The sequence below is a fragment of the Callospermophilus lateralis genome, unplaced genomic scaffold (assembly GCF_048772815.1).
Source record: "Callospermophilus lateralis isolate mCalLat2 unplaced genomic scaffold, mCalLat2.hap1 Scaffold_43, whole genome shotgun sequence".
In the NCBI taxonomy this organism is placed as follows: domain Eukaryota; kingdom Metazoa; phylum Chordata; class Mammalia; order Rodentia; family Sciuridae; genus Callospermophilus; species Callospermophilus lateralis.
Window position 1 is genome coordinate 13,269,044 of NW_027514380.1, and position 26,224 is coordinate 13,295,267.

Sequence of the window (26,224 nt, forward strand, 5' to 3'; positions counted from 1 at the left end):
AGGAAAAATTTTTGCATTTTGATATAATTCAGAGTCACAAAATATCAGGCATTTGCTAAATTGGTAGTTACAGACACCTAGAATAATGATGGCTTTGAAATGTTAGAAATGCGTTTTCTTTCAACTAAAAAGATCTATTTCTGCCAAGATTAAATCTTTCCAGAGAGGTTCACAAAATCTAATTGGTCTTGCAGGTCTTTTCCGCTTGATCTACCTTCTACTGAATTTGACATCAGTCTTTCTCTCAATGTTCTGGGCTCCTCTTAGTTTCCTTTTGTGTCTTGCAATATCTATCACATTTTACCATCGCTCCCCTTTGCCACTGCCTCTAGAGTCAGTCTTTAAAGATCTGTGCTACTGATCAATACTTCTGAGGGTTGCTTATCTGTACTTTTCCAAGGAGCTTCCTTATGAAAATTTTTTTTTATTTTTTATTTTTTATTATTTTTATGCAGTTCTGAGGATCCAACACATGGCCTCCCATGTGCTGAGCAAGTACTCTACCCATGAGCTACAACTCCAGCCCCCGTAAAAAGGGTTTTGATGAGAAAGCAGAGATCTACATTATTGGCATTCAGTTACATCATGACCTGTGGTTACCAAACATCTGCCCAACTGAACTAAGTGATGACACAGCTGTGGCTGGTAGGCTCCACACAACCTCCAGATAAGTTGTAGGAAATACAAAGCTCATGCCTGTTTCTTTTCTAGAGCTCTGGGCAGCGACAGACTGGCAGAAGTTCTCCATTTGACCAAGGCATAGTAGGTTAGAGGTGGCACTGTAGGGACATCAAAGAACAAAGAGTCCATTAGTCAGCAAACATTTATCAGAAAAATATTGCAAGTATTATTCTATATACTGGAGGAAAAATGGTGAGCAAAAGAGATAGCATCCCTCCCCACAGGAACCTTTATTTAGTGAGCCCATGGCAGCCCCATTGCATCTCCTGTGGGGGCCACATTGAGAACAAGGAAGCCAATTTGATGGAGGATGACCTGAGGCCTATGAGAATATGGACCCCTTAACGGATGTCAGCACGGAGGGGTGATTTAGCTGCAGTTCAGAAGCCATGATCCAGAAGCCAACATGGATAGAAAATGACTCCTGAAGACCAGGTCCCCAATTTATTGCCCTCTTGCACTGCATAAATGCCCCTGATCTTGGAGTCATCCTCATAAGTGAGAAGGAAAACCACTGGATCAAGCCAAAAAACTAAGAGATAGCTGAAATTAACTTGAATTGGAAAGGTGAATGTCTATTTACTTATTTGTCAATAGGTCAGATGGAGATCAGAGATAGCAATTACCTTATCCAAATACTAAGAAAGTTGTCATTGTTGAAGACTTTCATATATTTTTACCCAGGGCATCTGATTAAAAATCTCATTGGACAGGGATCTTCTAGAATAACCTTGAGGTCAGTATATTGCCTGGTAATTAAGATTAGCATTTGGATTGGCATTAACACAGATTCTAAGCTATATTATTATTATTATTATTATTATTATTATTATTGGCAGTGCTGGGGACAGAACTCAGTCCTTTTCATGCTAGGTAGCACTGCACTACTGAGATGCACCCCAGCCCCAAGAGAGATTATCAGGATCATCGATTTTCTCATGTGATTTTGGATTAGATAAGTCTAATATTAGAAAACTTACTTTTACATTTCTGCTGACTGAAGGATCACTGCAGATGTAAGAAAGTGGTTCTAATTTTTCAAGGTGGTTTAGGTGAATTCTAATAATAGAGTGTGATTACACTTATAAGGAGTTTTAGAGGTAGCATGGGAGCTAGATCTAAGTATAGAAAATGCCAAAGATACCCTTGCTTAGGATTGATGCCTTGACATTTGAATATCTTAAAAAACATTGGCTTCAATTTTAAGGCTAAGAATGGTATCAGGTGTTGATTCTTTTAGGTTTATAGCAACAGTAAAAATGTCCAGATGCAAACGTTCACTTTATTGTCTTCTTGGTGTTGTACTGAGACAAAGAGAGCTAAAAGACAACTTGTCACGCAACCAAATGTCCAATAAGTTGGGATCTAGTTGAGAGAGTGATTCGAATTGCCAATCATGGTTTCAGGCTTACAGATGAGTAAACTCGGGCTGATAAATGGTGGAAGCAGAAAGTGTGTTAGAAAGTTCAAGGAATTAAAAGCTGTGCTCAGATGTCTCGATGGCAGCATTCAACATTTCAGAAACAGAGCCGTTCTGGCCAAGGACCAAGCCCAGGTCGTGAGACTGGGAGAGGGTGAAGGTGGAAGTTGCAGAATTTAAGGAAGTGAGCAGAGGACAGCACTGAGACTTGGCCAGCTAGAACAGATGGCGTGGGACTCAGTGGGAGGTGGTGTCCCAAGCTGTGTGGAGGTAGACACTTGCCGAGACCACAGTGCTATCTGACACACATCAGTGTGGGAGGCACTCTGCCGGGCACTAAATTATTTGGCACCAAGGTAAACTCCCATCCACAACAATATTTGATTAGTTCCCAAACTTCTGGTGATAGGAGTTCCCCCGGCTCACACCTGGGTGAGATGTTATGCTCCCAATCACCACCCCCCTCCCCATTTGATTGTCCTACTTCCAGTAACCTAAAGGAAGTGGGCAACTTACAGAGCCCCCTAAGCCTCTTTCCTTTTACCTAAATTTCTTTGGATCCCATATGTCAGTTACTAGGCTGTGGGCTCCAAGGGAGGAGAAAACCATCTATCTTAAATGCTCCCCACTTATATTCCTAGCACTTGGCCTGAAATACACAGTTGCTGAATGAATGAATGAATGAATAATGTGTTCACAGCCAGAGAACCCCACAAATCTTTAGAAACCCTAGAAATGGCATCTCTTGACTGTGCTCCTTGTCTATTATGGCCACATGGGCTAATATGGGCTGGGGGAGAGAGGTAGGGTTTCCAGGAAGTGTTGCCACGTGACCTATTAATTGATTCTGCATTATTTATGATTAATTGGCCGTTATTAATGATTTTTTTAAAAAAAATCACTAAATATGAGAGTTGCTTATTGGAAAAAAAAATCTCATTACTCACGGGAAAGACATCCTAAGGAGACTTCAACTTCCACAGCGACCCTGTCAGTCAGGGGGCCCTCGTGGATGCTGAGGAGCACACAGGACATCTGAGCTGTGACCTCCTTCAACCCGCAACAAAGCCGTAATGTTCTCCTATTCTTCAGGTATCTGCAGTGAGGGATCCAAAGAGGACAGGCAATGGCAGCCCAAAGAGTAGAGTCCACAGGAAGAAACCCTGTCAGTCTGGCTGCCTGTGTGTATTTATCTGTCTGTTTATGTCCTGCTGGTCTGTCAAGGTCTCCAAGGAGACAGAATCAATAGGATGCATGGAGGTGAGATGTGACAGGTAGGTGACTGATAGATGATAGATAGATAGATAAATGGATGACAGAGGGCTTATTAAACAACTTTGTTCACATCGTTATGGGGGTAGAGAAATTCCATGACAGACTGCAAGCTGGAGACCCTGGAACGCTGGTCGTACACCCAAGTCCAAGTTGAAAGGCCCTAAAACCAGAAAAGTTGATGGGGTCATTCTCAGTTTGAGGCCGAAGGCCTGATAACCCAGGAGGATGGAGTCCCAAAGCCAGAAAGCCCAGAGTTCTGATGTCCTAGGACAGGAGGAGAGCATTCCAACTCTGGGACAGAAAGAAAGAGAAGAAATCCTTTCTTTCCTTTTTTGTTCTATTTAGGTCCCCAGCTGACTGGACGATGCTCACCCACACTGAAGACTGATCTTCCCAACTTGGTCCACACGCTCACAGGAGTCTCCTCTGGAAATACCCTCACCGATACCTCCAGAAGTAATGTTTACCAGTTAGCTATCTAGGTATTCCTTAATCATGTAAGGGCAATGCCTAAAATTAACTTTTAAATAGCTGCCCCTATGGTTCAGGGGTGCTCTGCCCTGGAATTTCACCCTGTGCTATTCTGGACTTAATTGGAATAATCCTTGAACAGAAGCATTAAGGCTCAGAGGCCCAGAGCCTGAGCTCTGGAGGTGGGCAGACCCAATTTCAGTTGTGATTCAGTCACTCTCTAGCTGTGTGACCTCCAACAAGACACCTGGGCCCTTTCTCCACATTTCTTTGCATAGGATTCACCCTTCCTTTTCCCATGATGATCAGTTTCCATTTCTGCCTCTTACTAAATACACATTGAACTAATTTAATCTTGCTTAATCCACCTTTGTGTTCCTCTTTTCGATGGAAATTCAAAAGTGGCAGCAAAGCCAGTTAATATGTTGACATCTCAGAGAAGCTCCAAGCAGGGGGGGCCTGGCTCACTACCAAAGTGACTTGGCCTTGCACAGGCCCGGCCCCATGTGCTAAACTCATGAAAGAGGTCTCAGAGAGCCCCGGTTAAGAGTTCACATTCTGATCATGTCAGAATAAGTGGTTCCGGGTAGGGCCATGGGAAGAGAGGAGCCTTCTGGGAAGCTGGCCCCAGACTGGGAAGTGTCCCTGAAGTTACTGGACGTCACTGCACTCTGCTGCCCCTGCCTTGGGGGAGGGGTGTTGCAACAGTGGTGACATGAGAGTCCCCTAAGGAGTCACATGCACAGCTCACTCCTGGTGCTTCCTCCCCAGCCTTGGGAATACTGAGACGTGAAATTCCAGTCCCTCTTCTTTGTCCTACCCAACCCCAATGTCTCTCTTCATGAGGACCTGCCAATATTTTGTGTACCCACATGATTTTGTCCCATGTTATCTGGGTGTGAGTGTCTGCTTCCTTTTCTCGGGGCCCTTGTTTTTCTTTTATCAACTGGGATATGCCACTCTTCCTGGAAAAGAAGTTGGGAATGGAATAAAGAGATGATCATTGTGAAATCTATCACAACTATTGCACTTTTGTTAATTTATTAAGTCATGTATTTTATTACAGTTTCCCCTCCTGGATCCAGTGGAGGATACCGTTTACTTCTCTAACTGTTATGGCTCCTTCAATCTGGAGCATTTCCACAGTGTTTGGTTTTTCCATATCATTGGCATTTTAAAAACTATTATCCCCTTGTCTCCATTTTCTTTTCTTTTTTTGAGGATGCGTCTTATTGTTCTTTTTAACATTTTGTTTTAGTTGTAGTTGGACATGATACCTTTATTATATTTTTATGTGGCGCTGAGGATCAAACCCAGCGCCCCGCATGTGCCAGGCGAGCGCTCTACCGCTGAGCCACAACCCCAGCCCCCAGGATATGTCTTAATTTGAATCTGATGTTTCACATGAATTCTCAGCCAGAAAACTATGAAGGTGATGCTCTTCTCCATGCTGAGGCCCATGACACCCAAGTGCTCCTCAAACAATGTCGATTTTCATCATCCAGTTCAGGTGATGTCGTTTCCCCTGATTAGTCGTTTCAGGGGAGATACTTTAAGACCAACAAGCCTCGTGCTCTGCCTCACACATTCACTCTGCTGGTTGCCTAAGCCCATCTTTACCATGAGGGTGAAAATGTGATGATTTCCCGTCCTTCGGCAATCTCTGAACATTTGCCACTTGGTATTTATTCAGCATTTACACTGTAAGCAAGAGTCTTTCTTTTTCCGTCTTATGAACTTTGGTATCAACCTAACTCAATGATGAGACTTCTTAACCAAAAGTGTGGTTGTCTTTCCATGTACTCAAGTCCACTTTTGCCATGCACCAGAGTTGAAAAGAATCCTGTATTATGGAGAGCCCTGTGGAATGTGGCTGCCAGGTGGTTATACAGCTTTATCTTGGATACCTGTGGTAATGGGGGACACAGTTATGTGCTGTTAGAAAGTTCCTATGTGAGTAAAACTCTCTGCTCCCTGGGACCTACAGATGCTCATGTGTGGCCTGTGGTTTGTATGGAAGGTGCAGTCCTGGGGCCTGGGGACACACCTGGGCTTGTAAAGTGTCTGTCAACTTCGACGTTCACAGAGGCACTAGAGGAGAGCCAGGTGCCTTGTGGAGAGCATTCGACAGAGCCCAGGCCTGTCCCTATCCGGGTTGCTCACCTGGCTCACTGGCTCTGACAGACCACTTGGAAGTGCCAGAGAAACCTGCAGAGTTACCTGTGATGATGGTTCTAGATTCTGGAAGGATAATAATATCTACACCTGGATCTTTTTCCTCCCTCCCTTCCTTCCTTCCTTCCTTCCTTCCTTCCTTCCTTCCTTCCTTCCTTCCTTCCTTCCTTTCTTCCTTCCTTCCTTTTTAATGGAGAAGGAAGGGGCAGGGCTAAGGGAACATAAAAGCTCATTAAACTTGAAGCAGTGAAGTGTTCCTAGGAGCACCTGCCTGGTATCAGAAGACCTGGAATTCCTCCTGGCTCTTTCAGTCCCAGGGTAGAGGATGCTCTCACCACTGCCCAGCGCTTCCCGGATCTCTTTGCGTTGAGGTCTGTTTAAAAGCAGGACATGAAGGGGTAACTGACCTGGGTCCTCCGAGGCAGGGGTCCAGCCCCTGGGGGCTGCTTGCTGGAGGGAGTGGCTCAGTGAAACCGGGACCAGCCTTAGCTTGTGGGAGAGGCCGGACCCTGACCTCGGTTGCCTTCTACATTGATTCCGACACCCAGTACTAATCCTTTCATAAACCCTCCATTTCACAAGGATTCTGCTCCTTTTCTTTGACCTAAAAGCTCAAGACCCTTTAAATGAGGCCGGAGACCCTCCACCCTGTGCTGCAGAGGCCCAGCCTCCGGGCCCCCTGGCCTTCACCTCCCTGGGCCTCTCCAGTCCCCTGCTCCTCTGTCCTTCTATCTCCATTCTCACTTCCCTCTCCCAGACGGTCTCCTTGCTCTGTGGTTCTTGACTCTCGGTTCTTACTTTTTACCCACCTTCCTTCCTTTTCCTCCACAGTTCTTCTCTCACGGTCCCTCCTTCGGTCCTTCTTGGACGGCAGGAGCAGTCCCAGGGAGGGTCCTCACCTGCATCTCGCCCCGGTGCAGAACAGGCTGGGGCTGTGCCCAGTCTCTAGGGAGGGGCCTCAGTCACTGAGACACTGCCTCAGAAGCCACTAGGAATGTGGGGACATGCCCACCCCAGACACCTCCTTCCTCACTGTCCTTTGTCTCTTCAAAATACAGGGTGTGGATTGGGGATCTCAGGTGCTCTCCTTCAGGTTCTTCTAAATTAATTTTCTCTCCTTCTCTCCTCTCTCTCTCTCTCTCTCTCTATCTCTCTCTCTCTCTCTCTCTCTCTCTCTCTCTCTCTCTCTGTGTCTGTGTGTGTGTGTGTGTATGTGTGTGTACTGGAGTGTGAATCTGGGAGTGCTTTACCACTAACCTACACTCTCAGCCCTTTTAATTTATTTTATTTTTTTAAACCGACTCTTGCTATGCTGCCCAGACTGACTGGCCTTGAACTTGCAATACTCCTGTTTCAGACTCCCAGGTCACCAGGATTACAGGTGTGTTGCCACTGCTCCCTGTCCTGCCTTGCATTGAGCAAGGCACTCTTCCTGATTTTAGTGGGACTGCTCTTAATGCTTCCTCATTACATTTTGGATTTAGGTAAATATTTTTAACATGTTAAGAAATTACCCATGATTTCCTATTTTCTCAAGAGATTTTGTGCAGAATGGATGTTGTTTCCTCAATGGCTTTTTTTTTATCATCTATGAAGGTAAATCACATTTATCTCTTTTAATTCTATTTCTATGCCAAATCACATTAATCTATTTTTCAAAATAAACCATCTTCAAATCTCTCGTATTAGCCTTGCTTGCTTGGTCATGGTGTATTTAGATTATTTATTAATCTCGATTGCTTAAGCCACTCCCTGTGCTCCAAAATGGATTGTTTGACAGGCTTTGTTCTAAATTTAGACCTTATATAAGATTATCATTTTCATATTAAGTAAAGCTCCTGCTCTGGTTAATCCAGAGTAAACTATTTAATTCAGGGGCTTATGAGAGAGAGGGAGAGAAAAAGTAAATATGGATCTGCTCTGGGATTGAGAAATGTACCAGGGTATTGCCATGTCTTATTGGCAATATCTTGCCCCTGCAGTGAAGGAATTCATTAAAAGTGGCTAAATCCATGTTCTGTGATGAGATGTATATACGGGAACACAAATATACAACTTACCTAGCAACTAAGTATAAGATTTAGTTGCTTTTTGATGCTTAATTTAGTGTTTCCTTTCTTAGAAAATGTTGAATTCTTCTTAATTAGTTTGACCAATTACTTTTCATTACAACTTTCTTGGAATTCCATTATGGATTCTTCTGATCATCTCCTGTATGATGGATGGCCATTCTCCTTCCACACTGTGTGGACTGGAATTGTCACTTCCCTTAGGTCACGACATTTACTGCTATTTTCAGAGCACATTGCTATCTTCTAGAAGGAGAATGGAATGGAGTAAAAAGATGAAATCATATGAGTTAAAGGCCCCAACTCTGTGGAGGAGTCTTCAGTGTTTTGCATCCATTATTAAAAAGATAAAGATAGAATGGAAGTAGAGCCTTTAAATACAAATGACTAAGAATGTGTTCGACGTTCCTAGTTATTTCCACACTTAAAATAGTCTTTTTTTCATTTTTTATTCATACACTATAAATTTAGTCAATATTATGTGTCTTACTTAGTCTGTGTTCTGTTGTTATAACAGAATATCTAAGGCTAGGTGATTTATAAAGAAAAAAGTTCATGGTTCTGGAGAGAAAGTTCAAGATCATCTGGTGAAGCCCTCATTCTGTGTCTTAACATGTCAGATACTGTCACATGGGCAAAGGGCATGACAGAATGGCAAGGGGTGGTTAAAGAGAGGACCTTGCTTAATAACAACTTGCTCTTGAGAAAACTGATCCATTTCAGTGAGAACTAATACAATCTCACAAGAAAAACATTGATTACTCTTAGAGGCCTAAGAACCTCTTAAAACCCATCCCCAGTACTGTATATTAGCAACCAAAATACATGTTTTGACAGGAGCAGACTACATCCAAATAATAGCAGTGTATTTGCAGGTTAGAAACTGTCTGTCAATCATGGTGTTAGGTTCCATGTAAAGACAGGTATGAATAAACCCTGACTTTTGCCAAGATAAATAATCATTAGGGAAAGGCAGAATCTTGGCAATGCTATAGTTTAGGTGACAGGAAAAAAATTATTTATAGTCTCCTTGTAATTTTCAGTGTAATAAAGAATTCATCCTTCTTTAATATGCTTGAAAATATTGCACTTATTAAGGGCATGTAAACCTGACTTATCAGTTATCTATCGGCATGGAGCCAATCACTTTGAAATAATCACTGTTTATTAACTCTTGCAACAACCATTGTTTATTTAGTTCATAATTTCATAGGTCAGCAGCTTGGACCGGGCGTAGCAGAACCGTTCTTGTATTAGCTGGGCTCACTCTGCATTTGGCTGTAGGACAGATAGCTACCTCTGATTCTCATGAGTTGGCTGACTGTCAAGGGGGGTGGGGCAAGAGTGGTGAGCCACAGATCTCTCATCATCCATCAGCCAACTCGATCTCATTTCCACACAACAGAGCTCCCCAGAGCAGCTGTAAATATGCAAGTACTTTCCAAGACTCTGCTCACAGCAGCATGTTTGCTACCATTCATTGGCCAAAGCAAATAATAAAGGCAGCCCAGATTCTGAGGGTAGAGAAAAACGTCATTCCTCAAAGGGAGAAGGTTTCAAGACAAATTACCCATGATATCTGAGCAGGAAAATTTGTGGCCATTTTTGAAATCTGTAATAGGTGACAGAGCTGATGAAAAATATACTTACCACACATTCATTCATTCTCTCTCTCTCTCTTTCTCTTTATCTATCTCTCTCTCCATCCTTCCTTCTACCTACCTATCATCTATCTACCTGAGTCAGGGTGAAGGTCAAGGCTTATTTTCTAACACATTGTAAATGAGAACATTAAGGAGAAGCAAAATGTTCAAGGAATACTTATTTTGTCTTTTGTTGTGGGGGGGAAGTGATATAATTTTCTTCTCGATTTTCCTTACTATACAACTAATAACACCTACTTTGCTTGCATAAACTGTCGACTATGATTTTACCATGCATAGTATTGAGGTTTTGACAGACCTGGGAAAATAATTTTTGGTCCACATGTGAAGGAAAATAAGTCACAGACCATTTATGTAGGAAATGCTCAGAGATTGGGAAATTGCTTTCTGCCCTCGTGAAATTCTAGACGTCTAAGATAAGGCCAAGAATTTGCTAAAAATGGATTAGTAGTAAAGAACTCCTTTTAAGAGGTTTTTATGTGTTCCATTTTCCTCCACCATCTCTCCTCAGACTAAATGACGGAGGCTGCAGAAAATCTCTTTGTGTACAAAGATGAACGTGTTCTTTCTGGAGTTGAGAAGGCTTGGAACTGCTATCTGACTCACATCTGAAATTGTCTGAACATGAGCAAATGGCTGGAGTTCTCTGTAATAACAGCCTGAAAGCACAGTGCTTCATTAGGAATAGCCGGTTCATTCAGAGTTTGGCAGGAAAGATACATGTTTCCTGTGGTCACTGTGAACCAGATGGGACCATCTTGAAGGTGACCTTGTGCACAAGGATGCATAGAGGATGAGGTGACCTCAACAGAGATCTTATCATCAGCTTTTACCTTTATTATTTTCTTCATTCTGTTATTTTGACTTTATGTGAACTTTTTCTAGGTTAAGATGTAAGTAGAGATATTGAATTATAGATCTTTATGCTTAAGCATTTCAAGCTATGAAAATTTCCTCTCAGCTCCATGATAGCTGCTATCCACAAATTTTGACATGTTGTGCTTTTAATATCTAATTCCCTTGAGATTTTTTTCTTTGATCCATGGCTTATTAAAAAAGTGTGAACTTAATTCCAAAATATCATGAATTTTTCATTGATATTTTCACTCTTGATTTCTAATTTAATTCCTTTGTGGTCAGAGAATTTTCTTTATGATGATTAAAATCCTTTGATGCCCATTTTATAGGCCATAAAGAGAATGTGACTTGAATATACTCTGTATACGCTTGAAAAAGGCATCCTGCATTTGCTAAGTGCAGTTTTACATAAAATCTATTAGATCAAATTTATTGGTTGAGTTGCTCACATTTTATACATCCTTACTGATTACTTCATGGTTTTTTACATGCCGTAATTAATTTTGTGGAGGTGAGAGGAAGGAAGATGAGCCCGCAGAGGGAATTATGTAGGTCCCAAAGAGGAATGACATACGGAAACAGACTTCTGTCCAATCACTCCATCGAAATGCTGAGAAACTGAATCCCACCAGTGAGGGCAGGTTGACTTCTCAACCAAGAGATTCTTCAAATTCTGTATACAATCCAGCTTCTCCACAGATACCTACAAGCTCTCTAGTCTTGGTACACATAAGCAGAGCTTGAGATAGGTAGGTCTCCACCCTTTATGTGATCTAACAACTCTGTTTAGGTGCCTGTCTCATTAGAGACAGGACCTCATCACACTCTCCATAGAATTGCCACATCTTGGCATAATTGAGGGTACCTAGTAAGTGTTCAATAAATGCTGAGTGAATCCATGAAACTCTGCTTATTTACCTAAGTCATTGGCCATGACACATTCAAACTATTTGACTCACCCAACATCTTTATCTATTAAGAGAATTTGGCCAGTTTGTCAGGCCTATCAAAAGGCTGATTGAAATGAAACTAAAATATAATTTTAAGCATACATGTTCAGTTAGGAGAGCTTGGACTCCAAGCCTTACAAAGAATTTGGGCCCAAGTTGTAGGAGGTACATGTGGAAGATTCAGGTGGAACTAGAACTGACTCTCAGATCTTTTTATCCCCCTCCTGCACTCTAGGGGCAGCCTTGGGACACTATATACTTTGGTGCAATCTGTCCCCTGTGCATCTCCTGGGTGGGTTGGGTTATGCTCAATGGGATTGTCTCCTTGGAGTTGTGCTCTGCAGGATGCTTCTATATGGATGACCCAGGAACAGGAAAAAATTACCCTGCATAAGCCTTGCCTGAGTAGGTCAACAGCTAGGCTTTCTCCTTCAAGGGAAAATAAAAGGTTTTGTGTATACCAGTAGAGGGCAGTGTACTCTCACCAATCTTTGAACTTAGGCAGAGCCAAGTTTAGAAACAAACATATCATCCTACCAGCTATGGAAGATTTAAAGTTGATTCAGAAATATGTGTGTGTGTGTTTCTACAATTGTGAAAAACTTCAAACAATTTAAATTATATTTATTTGCTAATAAGTTACATATTTATATTGTTTTTAATTAAAAATGGATAAGATGGCATGCACTCTTATCTTGAACTATTAAGTTCCCATCTTTGGGAGCAACCTGTCTTACTAATTGCTTAGATAACATTTTGAAGAATTTTTATGCATAGGCAACTAAGTACACACATTTGCTTCTCTTACCTTTATAAAACAGTAACATGTTACGTTAATTGAAAAAATCTCTGGGAAAAACCCATAGACATTGTAGTGCATCTAGTTTTCTTTAAATAGTAGCTCTTAGAGATCATTCTAATTTGGTATACAAATTATGTATTCATTTTTATAGTAGTATACTATTCTTTATGTCTTTTTTTTTTTTTTGGTACCAGGGGTTGGACTCAGGAGCACTCAGCCACCAAGCCACATCCCCAGCCCATTTTTGTATCTTATTTAGAGACAGAGTCTCACTGAGTTGCTTAGCACCTCACCATTACAGAGGCTGACTTTGAACTCGGGATCCTCCTGCTTTAGCCTCCTGAGCCACTGGGATTACAGGTGTGTGCCACCACACCTGGCAAAAAATACTGTTTCATTTCATAGGTGTAAGAAAATTAACCTTCCCTCTTCTGACGAAAATAAAGATTATGTCTAGTTGTTACCTGTTTCAAAAAATGATGCAGGGAATGAGTTTGATTATTTGCTCTCTGTCATGTGATCTCCATTAGCAAAGGGGTTTTGTCTGTTATTCATTAATGTATCCCAATGCTCACAGAAGTACCTAGTGCATAAGTTGGATGATCAATAAATCATTATGGAGTGGACCCATTATTTCAAATGCTCACACATGTACACACATCCATAATCTGTCTACACTTGGATCTATTTTGACCACAACGTGCCTATTCACCCTCTAACAGAGAACTCGTACCTCACACCAAGAAGTTCTCTTATATTCTTTCTGTCCTGTACACATTCCTCACCCTAGAACAACTTCCTTCTGGTTTTTATACTCTTTCTGATACTATAAATCAATTTCACCTGATGCTGGATATCATATAAATCAAACCATATAGCATATTCTCATTTGTTCTGGTTTATTTCAATGGATAAAAAATGTGAGAAACATCCATGTATTTGCATATATCAGTCATTACATTTTTAAAGTTGCTGGATACTTCATCGCTGTATGAATTTATTACAGTTTATTTATATCTTGTTAAGCATTTGGGTAGTTTCTAGTTTGGGGCTATGATGAATAAAGTCATTGTAGACATTCTTGTACAAGTATTTTTTTTTTTTAGTTGTAGCTGGATGCCATATTTTATTTTATTTATTTTATTATTCACTTTATTTTATTTATTTATTTTGATGTACTGAGGATTGAACCTAAAACATTCTACCTCAGTGGTACAACTCCACCTTGTACAAGTATTTTTTTAATCTGTTTTTATTAGTTACACATGACAGTACAATGATCTTGACATATCATACATTTGAATTAGATGGGATATAATTTCTCATTTTTCTGAGTGTACAGGTTGCAAAATTACATTGGTCGTGCATGTACAAGTATTTTTGAAGACAAAATGTGTTTATCTGGGATAAATATTTGGGAAGGGGATTTTTGGGTCACAGAGTAGATGCATCTTTGACTTTATAAATGCTAGAGAATCCTTCAAAGTGAATGTACCACTTTATTACCATTAAGCAATGCCTGAGCATTCCAGTTGCTGCATATCTTCACCAACACTGTTTTCAGTCTTTTTAATTAAAGATATTCTGGTAGGTATGATGTATATTTCATTATGACTTTAATTCACATTTTCCTGATGACTAATAATATTAAGGACCTTTTCATTATTGACTATCATATATATTCTTTTGTGAAGTGTTTGTTCAACGTTTTGCTCAGTTTTAATTGGATTGCTCATTTCTTATTCTTGATTTGTAGGAAATCTTTATATAGTCTAGGAACAATTTTTTCCCTATTATGGCTTCTCTATTTTTTTCTAAATTGTCTTCTTTTTTAACATGGAAAATTTTGTAATGAAGTCTAATTTATCAAATTATTTTAAATTATTAGAACTTTTTTTTCCTGTTTAAGAAATCTTTGATTACCTTTAGGTCACCAGGACATTTTCCTATGTTTTCTTCTAGAAGCTTTATGGAACTGTGTGCTTAGGTCTGTGATCCATCTCAATTACTATTATTATTGTTATTTTTACACAATTTACAAAATGTGGTTGTGTTAATGGCCAAAAAAATCTGCATCTTAATTGTTATGAACTGTTCAGACATGATAATGGGAAACATATATAGCTTACATAATTGAAGTACATGTTTCTCAGAATCCATCTGTTCATCTCAACCTTTTGTTAGACCTTCATACGTATCACAAATTGGCTGGCTTGAGTGTCTTCATAACTGTTTCTTCTCCATCACACGGTGATGGGATTGCATAGTACTGTTGGTCAGTTCTTAGAAATTTGGTTTGGGTAATAGTGGGGAAGTGATGCAGGCAACCTTCCTGTTAACCTTCCTGAACTTTAGTTTCCTCTTCATAGCTCTAATGCTATTGCTACTATTTTTATGATGATGTTGATGATATTAAGTGAGAAAGAGACCAAGGTTCCTGTTTTCCATTCAGATATTCAGTTGATCTAACATTCTTTGTTAAGAAATCTCTCTTCTCCTTAATGCATTGAGTTCACACCTTTTTTTTTTAATAATCAACTGATGGTATTTCTGAACTCTCTATTATGTTCCATTGATATATTTGTTGATCCTTGCAACAATAACTCATACTGTCTTCTTTTCTCAAAAAATTATTTTGAATATTGTAAGCCTTTAAACTTATATAAATTTTAGAACTCACTGTTTGATATATTCAAAAAAAGCATGCTGAAATTTCAATAGGGATTGAAATGAATCTTGATAAATTTAGAGAGAATAGACATTTTTAACATTGTTGAGTCTACCCATCCATGAGTATAGAATAACTCTTTATAATTTAGGTCTTTAATTTCTCTGAGAAATTAAAGTAGAGGTTTTGTACATATTTCATGAGATTGTTTCCTAGATACCTGTCATTTGATGTTATTATGATGATGTTGTTATGAAATGTTATCTTCAATATCTTTCCTAATATTTTGAGAACCATATGATTTTGTATTTTGGTCTTGGTTTCTCCAACCTTGCTAAATTATTTATTTTAGAAGGCTGGACTTCCTATGAACATAACCATGTTGTCTTCAAATAACAATACTTTTGCTTTTTTTTCAGTTTCTATGTCCTTTATCATTTTTGTCTTATGATATTGCAGTGTTAAAGCACAGATGATACAATGTTAAAGTACAGATGATACAATACCATAAAGGCAAGTAGGTAGAATTCTTTGATTCTTTCTTGATATGCATAGGTTAATACAGGATCACATTGTTATTCTTTATTAACTTAAGGATAGGTCTTTCATTTGTAGTTTATTGAGAGTTGTTCTGTTTTGTTTTAATCATAAATAGAGGTTGAATGAGTGATCAAGAAGATTCTACACTCTGGACTTTGTTCCCCTAGAGTTTGTTAGAATAAAAAGTGCTTAATTTATGTTCCATGAACTATGTGTAGGTTATCTATGTGAACAATACGACTGGGGGAAAGAGGTCAACAGACCTTAGCAGAGTGAGTTTTGCTTGAGTTTTTCTTGTTCTTCATACCTGTTATTTTTCAAGTGAGAAAACTGGGCTCCCGTTGAGATTTTCTAACTTGTCCCAGAGTACTCAGTAAAATAAATATTTCCATAAAATAGCTGTTAATACTTGGTATAATGTCTTAGAGGAAGCAGTGTAAAAGCAAGCAAGACTGAAATACACACAGAGGAGAGGGTCAAAAGTGGATATTTGTGGTCACTTTCTCAGAAATCTGTACCAATGCTCCACTTTCCCTCTACGTTAGAATTTGGCTGTTTACTGAGCAGTTAAGGCAAAGCCAGGTAGATCCATTTGTGGTTGTGTGTTGTGTACCAAGTTGTGGGTGATTACTACCATGATTTGCTGGAGAGAATCAAGATCCAGGGCTCCAGAACTGTGCCACCATATCACTGTGTGACATCTGCCAAGTCACTACATGTCTCTGGACCAGTTTCCCTTTGGAGATAAAGGACTTGAATTAAACCAAGAATGCTTAATCCATGAGTCACAGGCTAGAAGCCACAATCAGGTTCCCTTCAAGGGGTGCAGAAGAGTTAGAAATGGGCAATGGGGAGAACTCTTTACCTCAAAAATCCCTTACATTTTTTTTCTCTCTTCTTCTTCCACCCTCCAAATATCAACAGTATTTTACTTCATTGAATAATGAACCTTGTTCTTCTTCACATGGAAAGATAAATTTTTTAAATTAATTAATTAATTTTACAGTAGAACGTATTTTGACATAGAGTACACAAACGGAGCACAACTTCTCATTCCTCTAGCTGTACATGCTTTGGACCAGTTGATTTCTAAGTTTTCTTCTCCAACCCTGAATATATGGAAGGATCTTCCCTCTGGGCCTGTTAGAAGGCTAGAAATTCTCTTGGTCATTTCAGTAATTTTACTTACCTTAAAATAATAAAGATGAGAATAACAAGTTAAACACATCTAATCCAAAATTCCCAAAACTGTAATGCTCCAAAGTCCAAAACTGTTTGAACTGTGACATGATGCTACGTGTAGGAAATTCTGCACCTGTTTTCAAGTGACAGGTTGTATGTGTGTATGCATTTTGGCTGCAACCTGTCACAGGTTTTAGCCCAAAATGTAGGCACACTAACAATATTGTATAAAATTACCTTCAGGATATTAATTAGTATAGGGTATATATTCAGAAAAGAATTTTGTGTTTAGACTTGAGTTATATCCCTGAGATCTCTCATTATGTATATGCAAATATTTTAAAGTGCAAACAAATCCAAAATCTGAAACACTTCGGGTCCTAAGCATTTCAGGTAAGGGATACACAACCTGTATTGTGAAGTTTAAGTGCGTTGATTCATGCAGAGCTTTTAGAACAATGTCAGTCACCTGTTAAGGACTTGACAAATATTTGCTATTTCCATTACTATCTGCTTCACTGTGACAATGATTTATTGATCAGTTTACGTTCCAGATTTACCCTAGAAGAAACAGAAAAGCCAAAGAAGGAAGTCTACTGGAGTGGGTGGGAGCCCAACCAGTCCTTGGGGACACAGGTTTTCGGATCTGAGCCTCCATAGCTGGATCCTGCCCTGAATGTGGCTCCAACTTTGCTGTGTGTCTCTCTAGGTGGGACTCAGTAGAATGCATTTTTCAGTTGGTAAATGGACATTACCAACTCAAGACATTATTATCAAAGCCTACAAATTTGGACGGGATGTGGTCAGATCTGAGGTCCACTTGCTGGCTGAATTATGCAAGGTGAGCAGCCTAGAGCCTTTGTAATATTCTCCATACAACTGGGGGAAAAGACTGCCCTGTTGTTACCAGCCACCACAAAAACATCAATACTAATTCATGTGCATCTACAATTCAAATCATCCTTCCCTGAAAAGATAAAAATGTTTTATTTCTTTGAGTAGAAAGTTCCCCCAAGATTTCCCTAGCAGTCGTTGTTCTGTTTAGTTGCAGGAACATGTAAATCATGCTGCTATTCTTAGTTACCCAGATGAGAAGACAGTGTTCACTGCGGGCTTGCTCTCTGACTTTCAGATCAGAGCTCTGCAGATGTGGCAAAAATGGTGAAGCTTTTGATAGTGAATCAGGCTTTTGCCTTTTCTTTCATGAATAACTGGTGTGCACAGTCCCCACTGCTAGCTCAAACCTGGAAAAAGTAAGTGTGTGGTAAGAAAGTTTTGTTTCTAGACCCTCACTGAGTTATGTCTCCCCCAAAAGATATGCTAAAGTCCTGACTCCTGACCCACAGGCTTGCAAAAGTAATTAAGATATCATTAGTGTGGAGCCTAATTGATAAGAATGGTGTCCTTATGAGAAGGGGACACGTAATACAGATAGCAGGGGAAAACACCAGGTGACAATGAGGCAGAGACTGGAGTGGTACATTTATTTATAAGCCAAGAAACTCTTGGAGACAGCAGATACTGGAAGAAGCCAGAAAGGATCCTCTAATCCAGAGACAAATGGCTCTGTCAATACCTTGATCTTGGACTTCTCTGGGGAGGCTGCCAGCATCTTGCCAGGGGGTCCTTCTTCCTGCCCAGGAGGGTGTAAGCCACTGGAGAAAATAAATCAGAAATAATTAGTGAAGAAAAAAAGACACAGAGTCAGAAAAATAGTTTTAAAGCAGAGCCCCTGATAGACTCAGCCCAGCGGGAACTGGGGTTGGACAATTAGAAAATGGCTCCCGTGGTTTATTTAAGGGGGTATATCAAAGGCAGAGATAAAGTTTCAACGGTGAAGTCTTGCTTTGTGATGTGTTGCAGTCAGCAGGTTGATGGAAATCTTGGCAGGTCACACCCATCACTGAGGGGCTATGTGGCTACAGCAGGTCACCCCATCTCCGGCGCTGTGTGGGACCAGGCAGAGCTGAACAGAAATTCACGTGTACGTGGGACTGCCACAGGAAGTTCCCAAACACCAGATGTTCCTATTCAGTAGGCTGTGGTGCCAATGTAATCCACACACCGCCCACAGATGGCTCTCAACAGACTTCTAATCACAGATCTGAGAAATAATAAATTTCTATCGTTTTTTTAAACCACTCTAGTTTATAGTACTTTGTTACAGCAGCCACACAAAACTAATACACACACTGTCCTCATTCTGGGTCTCTTTACTTGCTTAGTTATTTAAACCTTTCTTTGAAAAACTCTTGTCTGTCCAAGGCCTCAGAAAAGAATGGAAACTAAGCCTCATTTATACTAAGGTAAGTGAGCTGGAAACGGTGTAAAGTGGAGCTCTCTCAGGCCACTGGCTTCCTTTCCTATAGTAAAGGAATCAGTGGAACAATTGACACATTGCCTGGCTAGGAATCAGTTTACCCCTTTTGGCACCTCAGTTTCAGTCAAAGCTACATAAATGAAAAGATGATATCTTTCAGATTTGACACTTGTTGATTATTTGAGTCTATGAATGAAGCTCCAAGGGTGGAGTCTCAGATTTGTATCTTGATGGAGACAATGATTTTGCTTTATCGAGAGCCTTCTGGCTCAGTTGACATCCATTTTTTATCAATTCAAGCCCTCAGTGTCTCTCTCCAGATTGTTATATTGTTCCTTAAGGACATCACTTCCTTTGATCCCCCCTACAATCTGCCAAAGTGATAGTCTGGCTTAATTTGCATAATTTCTCCTGTAAAGTCTAGCATTAACGACTGCAGTCAAATCAACCATCAGAGCCCTTATGGAAGACTCCATGGAACTCCCACCACATCCTTCACTTGACTCACATTTCTCACCTCCTCACTCCCTAAGAATACTTGAGCTTCTGCCCTTGTGTGATTTTGATGAGGCCCTTCCTCCAGTGTGAAATGCCCTGCCCTCAGGCAACCCTGTTGCTGCTCTATCCATCCTTCAGGGACCACTCCTAACCAGACTCCATGCCCCTTTCTCTGTCTTGCACAAATACTTTTTAGCAGTGTCCCAAGTTTTCTTTTGCTGTAACCTGTTATTTATGAACCCAGTTTTATCCACTGTTCATCACCTTCTTGAGGGCAGATTTGGTATCATATTTATCTTTGTTCTTTCTGTTTCCTACTCTACTGTCTGGTACATGGCGTTTTAAATCAACCTTCACTGATATGCATTGAATTTTCCAAATGCGATCAGTTTTTTCAGGTAGTCAAAAGAAATGTTCTCATTGGCCTTGAAAACTGGTTATTGTGTTTCTTACTTTGCTAAAATCTGCCAACAGTTAAGTGGAAATAAACACAAGTGGGTCACAGAGGTCATAGAGTTGCAAGTCTATTTTCTGTACCTAAAATTCACTTTTTGACTTTTCCCTGGATTTAAAAATAGGAGTCCTGCCTCATCATCTCATTACCATAAGTCTGTGTTCATGAAGCTTCCTGGTGACTCTTAGGACAAAGTTCACCTGAGCTGGGGGACAGACATGGGCCAAAACCCAGCAATGATGTTCAAAGTCCCTGAGCATGGGACCTCTGAATATTTCTTCAATGTCTGAAAAGTTACTTTTGTTCTCAGCTCTCCTTGCTCTACTCTTATGATATAAAAATATATGGTTGGGGCTGGGGCTGTAGCTCAGTGGCAGAGCACTTGCCTCACATGAGTGAGACATTGGGTTGTAACCTCAACACCACATAAAAGGTAAACAAATAAAATACAACTAAAAAAAATATCTTAAAACTATGGTCAATTTATCCTATAAACACAGAGTAGCTGATTTTCTCAGATTAGTTGGATTTTCTAGAAGCCTGATATTTGTCCCTTTCTACTTGGGAACCCTGACTTATCTAATCTGTAAGACACACAGAGCAGAGTAGGGAGGAAGTGTGATGAGGGAGACGCCCATCTTTTCTATCTTCACCTTCCCTTTCTTTCCTTCCATCCCCACCTCAGGCCTGGGGAGGCTTGAACTCTGGAAGAAAATGTATTTTTCTCACTAGGCTCCTAGCTGTGTGCTCATCTAGAACACATTAAGGTCTCACATAGTCTCACCCAAGGAGATGACTGTCCTTGCCACTCCATCATGGCATCCACAAGATAGCAGGTACAGAGGAGGATGCTGAAAAATGGGCCAAGGCAGAGCATATCAGAGACCCAGGTCTTTCCAGAGATCCAGTAGCAGCACAGAGAGAATGAGAAGGCCTGTGCCTGCGCAGAAGCCTGTGGTTTGGATGAAAAGTCTACAGAGTATAAAACAAATTATAATTTGAGGCACATGTAGCTATAATAGATATGGGCCATGGGTATCCACCAAATACCCCAGAAAAAGACTGGACAGAATTATTCATAACTAAGCAGGAACCAATCCAGTGAGTCCAGTGATAAATCCAGGCTACCCGAGTCCCAGGGACACCAGGGAGGAAGCTCACTGCCCAGAGGTCCTTCTATTCCAGAGGAAGGCAGTCTCTTTCCTCTGGTCTAACTCTCGAGATCTCTCTTCTACTTTCACCTGTCATCTTAAGAAACAAAATAAAGATAAAACAGGGCTTTGGGGAATTTAAATTTGGAATTCACTGAGTATGTATGCAAAAGAGGCTGAATTTGGATAAAAGAGATCATTTAAAATTAGACAAGTCTCAGGCCTATTTAATAGGCCATCATTTCCTTTTATTTATGTATTTAATTGCATACATTTTCTTAAGACATCAGCAAGGGTAGAAACTAAAAAATAAGATATACTTGGCCACAGATAAGAATGAAAGTGTCAATTCTTTGTACATCTGAGTTGTGATAAGCCTAACATAATTTTACTCTATCTTCCACATACACCTGATATTAAGACACTTGATGTAAGCAGTATCAAACCACAGATGTCTGCAAGACAAACATTTATTAGCCTAAATAAGTTTTATTTTTATCTCGAATGACAGTCAAACGATCATCTTCTTGTACTTTGTCTCCTTTGCACCTCTATCTAGCAACTCAGGGAGACCCTGTCTCTAAATAAAATACAAACAAAAAGGCTGGGGATGTGGCTCCGTGGTCAAGTGCCCCTGAGTTCAATCCCTGGTACCCAACCAACCCCCCCAAAAAAGAAAGAGAAAATAAAAGAAAGAAAGTCAAAAGAATAAGCCTGGTTCATTCTAAAACTTGGCCTCCCCATGTGACAGTCTTCCTTGTCGTCTCTTAGCTCAGGGCTGACTTCTTGGAAACCTGAAGCAAGGAAAGAGGGGGTGGCTTCTCAATCTTCCATCTTCATTCTCCACTCCCCTGGTTTCTAGCCTAATACAACCTCCCTGGCTCACATGAAGCGACTTACTGCCCATTTCACCGCCAGACACCGCGACGGTTGGGCAAGTCTCATACCTTCTGATTGAGTTCTCCTCTGCACCTCTGGACTGGTACAGAGTGCTCTCCTCCTGAGTCTCTGTGACTCACTAGGGTCTACCTCCATCCCACATCCTCCTTCATGATGTATAGCCACATCACATGCATAACACCCTTTAGTGGCTTTATGTCCTCTGGGATCATGTCCTTTCCAGCTGCAGAGGCTTCGTTTCCCTTTCTTAATGTTCTCGTATAATAAATAAATAAATAAATTATATATATATATATATATATATATATATATATATATTTTGTGCTGGGGATCGAACCTAGGGCCCTGTGCATGCAAGGCAAGCACTCTACCAACTGAGCTATATCCCCAACCCCTGTAAAATATTTTATTGGGGCAAAATGCTTTATCTTCCCCTCCCACTTCTTTCACTCAATTGTCCAAGCAAGAGGGGGAGAAATATATTTCTGTATCATGAGACCTGTGCTCCCCAGTGGGCTTGTCAGCTCACAGGTCATATGAAGGCTTTCATCCTTTAAGTGTGAAGTCAGTTGTCCACATCAGGCTCCTAAAGGATGGAGCTGAATGCATAGGATCTTGGGTTCCAGTTGCCGCTATTTTGAACTTCTTCTAAATTCTGCATCTGCTACTGCATCGCTACAGAAACTAGAGAGGGAAGAATGTTAGTAATTAGCATTTACAAACCCATTCATAATAGATCTTCCATAACACCACTATACCAGCAGGATGTGATCCATTCATTCCAAACCACTTGTCATTCCTTAAATGGATAATGCTGGTGTGCTAAACTATACCTCATTCATCCATATACTCCCCATACCCAGCATGTCACCGGGCACTCACGGCTGCTCCAAACTTTTTCTTGAACATAAGAGAAGTAAATAAGAAATACAGGCTTAAAAATGAATGCCTGCAACAAACCAAGCATTGTGTCAAGTGACTTGAGTATTATAAAGAACCTAAGATATTCCACTGTAGAGGGACAATGACTCTGCTTGAAATAGCAGGGGTTGTGTTAGCATGTGACATTGAATGTTTAACTAATGGAGTTGAATCACTTTTCAAGCTCAGCTTAATAATACAACAAGGCAGAGGGGCCCTGGCAACACTGAGGGTCTTGCTACTCAATCTCTGTCCATCATAGATGTAAAGAACACTTGAGGGGCTGAGTTGTGGCCCAGTGGTAGAGCGCTTGCCTAGCTAGCCTGTGTGAGGCACTGGGTTCCATCCTCAGCACCACTTAAACAAATTAAATAAACAAAATAAAGTTAAAAAAAAAGAACACTTGAGCCAAGTTCAGTTATCAGGATGCCCATCACCACAGGGACCTGTTGCCACTCAGTTTTGAAAGATGGGCACAAGCACAGAGGCAGAGCAGACCTGTTGGACCCTCTGGCCAGCGTGGGGAAGCCGGTGGGAAGGTAAGAAAGCCAACTCTGCAGGTGGACATCACCACTTTGACTCTACTATGGCTCCAAGGGGATCTCTGCATTTATTCTATGACCTCTGGCTTCCATATTCTTTATGAAATAAATCTAAATTCTCCTACTTCACCCCAAAATCATCCTTAGAGACTAAGCATTACCTGACCTTCTAATGAGAGATGGCCACACTTGGGCACTCCCCTTTTTCTATGGAAGGGCAAGTGGCAGGAGCAGAGATGGTTGGAGCTAGACTTGCAGCAGAACCAGGACATGACAGACTGGTTTGTTTGTTTGTTTCAGCATCTTTTTTTGCCAGTTATAGCCACATTCCTTCATCTAGAACATGCTGAATTCAGCAAGTCCAGCTCTATCATTTCTGACCCTTGAGTCCACTGGCTTCTGGTCATCTGATACAGCTCTTGCAGCACAGGGGACCTGCCTCTCTTCCTACTCTGAGCACACTTGTGGCCCAAACTGAGCACTGCTGTCTGGGGGCTTATTACCAGCCTTGTTTCTGTTCATCAACTTCAACCCGAGTGATGGCTCCGCTATTCTCCTTGATCCTTGGTGAGTACCTTTGCTTCCGTAGGTTTAGATTTTAGGGTTTTTCTGAAAATTTCATTAGGAGAATCTTTTCCCTGCCCAGATTCAAGTATCTTTGAAGGATGGCTTTCTCCTTTCTTTCTATACCTGGCAACTATTCTAAGCCCTAAAAACCCCATAATCCATACCCAATTTATAATATATTTTAATTGCCAGATTTTTTCTATTGCCCCACAGTTATGCCAACAGATTTATGACATTTTTCCCCATTCCTCTTTTCCATTGTTTCCCCCAAATATACTATTATAAGAAGACAAATTAATGAGATGCTAAGTAGCAACAGGTAGAGCAAGGAAAGAAGGTACTGATGTAAGACAATCACTTTTCATTGGCTATTTTGTCTAATTTCCTCTGAAAGGTTCTTCACATAATGTTTCTCTCATTTTCTCCAATTTCCTGTTGCCTAGGTGAGTCTACAAATTAGCATAATGATCTGGAGGTTTTAATCCTGGCCCCTGGATTCCTTTCTTCCTTCCTTGTACTGGGACTATGAACCAGGGCGTTAGGCATGCTGGGCAAGCACTCTGCCACTGAGCTGCATCCTCAGCCCTCCCGGCTCTTCAATTTCTTAGCTTTATGAATTTGCAGATTACCATATATCTCTGAAATCTCCCTAATCTATACAGTAAGACTAATGTTATGTTTCTCAGAGTTTTTTTTTTTTCTTTTAAAGGAGGTGTTTCATAAGGTAACTATTACAGGGCATCTAATAGCATCGGATAAACCTCTATCCTAGTTGATCACATTCATTTTTATTGCCTTGATGGCCTAGGCATTGCTGAAGCCCATACAGTCTTTCAATGTAGCACTTGGGTGTCCCATGTAGGGCACTTGCCATATTTAGCATTTCTGCATTTCCCACTGCACCCTACAGCTGATGCTGCCTCTCAGGGTGCATTGCTGGCTCTCCTAAGCTCATCTGCAGTCCCGTGGATTTTTTCTGGTCTGCAGCTGCTGTTGCATCTATTGACCCTGCAGAGGAGCTCCCAGTTCTCACTGGCTACCCACCATTTGCACCTATGCACCAGGCTTTACACTTTTCTTTCCATGTGTAATTTTGTGGGGGGTGTTATGCAACAGCTCGTCACATATGTACAATATTGCCTTGAGTCTCCCAGAGTTGTAGACAAGACTTCACTGAGTCTGAGAGTAGCCATGTGAGAAAGATGGAGGGCATGGGATTCATGAGAAAGAGTCTAGAAACTAAGAGAAGAAAATATTGCAGGTTAACCACTAAAATATTTGGATTTGCCGGGAAAGCCCTAGGATGGAGTTCCAAAGACATTCAGTCACTCTTTCAGAAACATATTAGGGGGTGGCAGGTGAGTTCTACAGTAGCAAATACCAAGATCTCATGGACTACTGAAGGTCACAGGGTTCACGATTCCTTACAGCACTAGGAGGGAGCCTAATGGACAAAAGAATCCAATTATACAGAGATCTTATAGGAAGAAGCCCGATGTTCCAAAGATGTACTGGATACTTAAATGTGGAGATTCCAAACTCAACATTGAGTTGCTTCTGACCTGTTAATCTATAATCAGGTGTCAGTAAACTACAGCCTACAAGTTGAGAATGGCTTTTGTATTTTTTAACAGTGGGGGAAAATTTCTTTAAAAAAAATCTAATATTTCATGACACATGAAAATTACATGAAATTTAAATCTGTGTCTCCATAAATCAAGGTGTATAGGAACACAACTGTGTTCATGTATCCACATGGACATGGATACTCTCATATTATAAAGATAGAGCTAGGGGAGGGGGGATAATAGAGGATAGGAAAGGCAGCAGAATACAACAGACACTAGTATGGCAATATGTAAATCAGCGGATGTGTAACCAATGTGATTCTGCAATCTGTATACGGGGTAAAAATGGGAGCTCATAACCCACTTGAATCAAAGTGTGAAATATGATATGTCAAGAACTATGTAATGTTTTGAACAACCAACAATAAAAATTTTTAAAAAAATAAAGATAGAGCTAAATAGCTGTGTCAGAGACCCTATGGCCACAAAGCCTGAAATATTTAGTATCTGGCCTTTGACAGAAGGAGTTTACCAACTCCAGTCTGAAC

The 26,224-nt window shown here is 40.6% G+C and overlaps 1 pseudogene; it reads left to right on the forward strand.

Annotated features, from left to right (window-relative positions):
* The first annotated feature begins 506 nt into the window (after window positions 1-506).
* Window positions 507-26,224, forward strand: part of LOC143389035 (CD5 antigen-like) — a 35,040-nt pseudogene continuing 9,322 nt past the window's right edge.